Below are 5,109 nucleotides of genomic sequence, written 5' to 3'. Positions count from 1 at the left end.
GTTGAGCACAGTTTTAAAACCTTCAGTGCCTAGTACTGCCTGATTGCTGATATTACATGCTTCCTAGCTGGGCATGGAAGAGATATCAGCCTATCAGCCATGATGGGCAGAGGCATGGATGATATATTTAAAATACTTTATGCCAAACCTTTGTTAACCTCCTCAACCCTTTTCTGGCTCCTTCAGGGCCATCTCTCCACTTTGCTTCTGTTAATCTAAATGTAGTCTCAGTCCAGTTCCAAGTGGACAAATGCCCACATCACAAAATCCATTACTGCTCTCCGTAGATTTATAGAAATTAGGGATGGAAAAGATCTAGTCAATCACTTAGTTCATCTCCCTGTTAGTGCCTGTATTTGCGTATTGTCAAACTGCTTTGCATTGCCTCAAGTGATGGGGCTTCCATCCTTCTTCTGGGAGACTCTGACTGGAGCCTAGTAGATCTCCACAGGAAGTTTGCTTGATGTTCATTCCTCTCATTAATTTCATCTGAATACTCCTGGGTATGCTGTCATGTACTGTTTGAAGCCATTTATATCTCCTCAGCATGTTTCAGCTATGTGTAGACTGTTACCGTCCCCTATTCTATTCTGTCAAGTTCTTCACTATAGAATGTGAGCACCTTCCAGTTGTTCATTAAATGACATGACTAATGCTTGTCATGTGAGGTGTGCTCTTTCTCTCACTCCCTCTTCAGCTCCCCCCTCCTCCAGTAATTGTTCTTCTGTCAAACTATTGAAAACACGGCTGCATATTTGCAAAGTTGGCACTGTATTGGGGGCTCTCAAACACCAAGGGCAAAAAATCATAGCTCCAGTCGAGTTCATAGGAGTTATGCCATTGACTTTGATGAAGCCAGGATTTCATCCTGACTGTGCAACCCACTTCAACTGGTCTAAAAGTGGTCACTTCTGAACATTTTGGTCTTAACGCTGAATTCTTACTTATTCTTACTTACTGGCTATTAGCCAGGATGGGCAGGGGTGGTGTCCCTAGCCTCTGTTTGCCAGAAGCTGGGAATAGGCAACAGGGGATGGATCACTTGATGATTACCTGTTCAGTTCGTTCCTTCTGGGGCACCAGGCTTTGGCCACTGTTGGAAGACAGGATACTGGGCTAGATGGAACTTTGGTCTGACCCAATATGGCCATTCTGATGTTTTAATTAGTCAAGCCATCCAATCGTCTTTGTTGCTCCCTTCTCAGTTGCCTCCACTTTTTCAATTGGCATTAATGGGTGGGTTCTGCAAGGAGGACGAGGACTATGTGGGCCATGGAGAATGACTGACCTTCTCTTGCTTAATGATTTTCTCTCCAGAGGGCAGGGGTGGCTGCATAGTCAAAGCCTGTGCTTTCCACATCTTGGGGATAAGTATAGACTCTTCTCTTCCTGGATGAGACTCAAAAACCTTTCACCAACACTGAAAATGTATTTTATGCCAAGCTGCAAGGAGCTGGAGTGGCTTCTAGCAGGTGGGTTTTAGAGCCAAAAACAATCTCAGGCCTCATTAAAAGTCAGTGGGTGTTCCAGACAGTCTCTTCTGGCTTAAAAGAAAGAGCAGACAAGGCCCTCTTTATGTAGTAAAGACAGCAGGAAACAATGGTGGCTACTACCCGAGGCATTACCTGCATGTGGTCATGGCTGAGAAGGTAGTGAACCCAGGTAGACTCAGGGTGTATCCACACTGCAGTTAGACTCCTGCAGCTGGCCCAGACCAGCTGACTCGGGCTCAGGCTAAGGGGCTGTTTAATTGCAGTGTAGATGTTCAGACTCAGGCTGCAGCCCAAACCCAGGGACCCTCCTACCTCGCAGGGTCCTAGAGCCCATGCGTCTACACTGCAATTAAACAGCCCCTTAGAAAGAGCCCCTCAAGCCCAAGTCAGCTGGCATGGGCCAGCTGTAGGTTTTTAATTGCAGTTAGACATACCCTAGCCTGACAGGGCTTTCCCTGATGGCAAGCGCAGAGGCTAGGTTACTGGCTGCAAGCTGTGTGCATGGGAGGCAGAAAGCCAGGAGAAGATGTTATTGTGACTCTCAGAGGAAGCAGAGAGGCAGAGCTCCTTGGGCACAGAGCTCACAGGAGTGGCACATTTGGGGACTTTTGAGCAAGGAAACTCCCTGCTCTCTGTATTGTATTGTGGTCAGGGAAACAGGACTTTGGGGACGCTTGTGTAAATCAACGAGATTATCCCAAAGGATAGAGCTGACTCATACCAATTTCTCGTTCTAAAGGAAACTACCTGCCAATTATTCAAGGCCTTGGCAAATGGGCTGGCCCAGAGAAACATCACTTATAGCCTGCAGATAAATCCTGTTTCGTCCTTGCCCTCTCATACTTGTGGAAATTACTGAAAAGTCCTTTCCTGACTTGTAATCTCTAGCCCTTGCTAGGAAAGCCCTGGCGTTTGATGGTGTAACAACCCTTCACATTTATATGGCACTTTTCTTCTTCAGTGATTTGAAAACATTAATCAATCTTCACAACTACCCCACAAACACGAAAGTGTTGTTATACCCCATTTTACAGATGGTGAAATGGAGGCACAGAGGTTAAGTGTCTTGCCCATGGCAACAGAGAGACCTAGTTAAAGCCAGGGTTCGTACTGTGTGTCAAAGTTGGAACCAGAACTAAGGGGTGGCTGGCTCCCTACCTAATTATTTCATTCACTGAAGCGTGACTACAGTCCGAGAAGTGACTCTGTAAAAAGAGCCCCTTATCAGCTCCCGCCCTCTCATCCAATTCATGTGCGATTAGTTCACTGACACAAATACCACTGGCAGAGACAAGGCAGCTGCATGAGCCAGACATGACCTGATACAGCTCGTGCCTTTGCAGCACCGGTTCACCAGTAGCTATGTTCTAGCTGATTCTAGGAGCCTGGCTGTTGGGGATGGGTTACAGAGCAGAACAAGAGAGCACAGTTTGAGTGTCAGCTATCAGGTGGAGCTGGCTGTGCTGGTAATTATAAAAAAAAAAAAGCCAGCCTCTATTGTAATTATTAAGCAGAATCAGTCTGACATGCAATTCAAGGGTGGAGAACAAATAAGGGACACCGGGTATCATTCCCAAGGGGGTTGTTTTTCTCTTCGTGGATTTCATACAGGAAATACAGCAGCATGAAGCCTGTGGCTCCCTGGGATTCAGGAAACCTTGCACTCTTCCTATATTGGGTTCGCTACATCCCAACACTCCATCCCCAATCTCTTGTGACACCATAATCACACTTTAAAATTCAGGCTACAGACATTCCTTCCATCAAAGCACATGGTGGTTACTGTAGCAATGCAATCTCTAGTGATTGTCTAGTCTTACAATATTCAGCGTTTTTCTTCAAGCCCCAACTTCTGGATTCAGGAGGTTGCAGGAGCATCTCAAGCTTCATTGTTTAAAAGAAAAAAAAGATTCTAGCCGTTGTGGTTGTGGAGAAAAGCTTGAAAATGCAAAATGACTGCCCTTCCAGTGCAGCAAATAAAAAGAATGCCATGTTTGGTTTTTTTAATCAGATGCTTTTTAAGCCAATGTCATGATTTCTGGGGAAGGATGACTTGTGATGTTTGAACACTTGCAGTTGGCAATTGCAGCTGTGCAATTTTTTTAACATATATATTTCTTTTGGTCCAGACTATTCCAAGTCAGTTCTCTCATACTGACTTCATAAATATATGGTAACTTTTTAAAATTAAAAAAAAAAACAGCCCTGTACTATATCTTCTGTCCTGATAGACAAGTCAGATGCTTAGGATGTTGCCATAGTATTTTTCCTAACTCCCACCCTCCCACACACAGAGAGATCATTCTTGCTGTTATTTATAATAAACTCTTGCAAACCGAGATGAAAATCTGTTTTCCATTTGCCCGAATGTTTAGTTCATAGTCTGGAATATGCCCAGTTCATACTCTGGAATATGAACTGCTATGCAAAAAGAGATTCATTGCTTTTTGGGGTATGGGAGGAAAGATTTATCTATCATTCCATTTAAAACTGTCCTTACTCTACATTCAAAGTGTAATTCATTGAAATCCTTCTTGTGGTAAACAAGCCATTATTGTGCCTGTGAACCACAAGAGATGAACTGGAGAGGTGGGGAATGTTCTCACCACAGACCATAAGCAGTGAAAAACAGACTGGAGAGAGCATGGTGTAATGTTTAGAGCAGCGCCTGGGACCCAGAACCCAGGACTCTAGTTCTGGCTCTGATGCTCAATCATAGCGTGAAACAGGGCAGTCACTTAGGGGCAGATTTTACAGGTATTTAGGCATCTAAAGATGCAGATAAGCACTTTTGAAAAGCCCAACTGGTGCCTAGGCCTAACTCTCATTGAAAATTATTGGAGTAAAAAATGCCTAGGCCTCCTTAAGTATCTAAATACCTTTAAAAACCTGATCCTTCATTTTTGTGTCTCATTCTATCCATCTATAAAATGGGTCTAAATAGCCCCACAGGGTGATGCTTTTTAAATAATACTTAGAATTCTTCCTCGTCAAACACTTTACAGATGTTGACTCATTAAGCTTTCCCACTCACGACATATGTCAGGCAGGTCAGTAGTGTTAGTTTCTCTATCTGTAAAGTGGGTCTAAAGCAAAGAAATTAAGGGCCAGATCCCTCTAAACTTACCTCTACAAACAGACCCTTTAACTTCAATAGAACTACTGGCGAGAATAACTAAAAGGAGTAAGTGGGCAAAGGCTACTAAAAAGATTTTCTTACTGAAAGGTAATGTAGTCCACTAGAGACAGAGGTTCTACGCCAGCTTTGCTATTGCTGTCCTTAGGTAAGTCATTTAACTTGTCTGTGCCTTTATTTCCCCTCCCACATTTTGTCTATTTAGATTGGACTTAGCTTGATTGAGCCCTAATTTTGGACAGGGCTGCTAGCTGCTATAATGCAAATAATAAATGAATTGGCGTAGAAACATGAATTTATTTCAACACTGTTCTCTGTTCCCTTTTCCTTTCAGAAAATGGAGGTGTGAGTGAGTTTTTGTTAACAGAAACCTTAGTGGGAAAAAAAGTATTGCAGACACTCAAATATTCATGTTGGAAGCATTTTTGTGGCCAGCTTGAAAGCTTTTCGTGGGTTTGGGAGTGATTCAGGCAGGGAGCA

The sequence above is a fragment of the Chelonoidis abingdonii genome, chromosome 15, assembly GCF_003597395.2.
Source record: "Chelonoidis abingdonii isolate Lonesome George chromosome 15, CheloAbing_2.0, whole genome shotgun sequence".
Classification (NCBI taxonomy): Eukaryota; Metazoa; Chordata; order Testudines; family Testudinidae; genus Chelonoidis; species Chelonoidis abingdonii.
The sequence above is the reverse complement of the archived record's forward strand: the minus strand, read 5'-3'. Positions refer to the sequence as shown.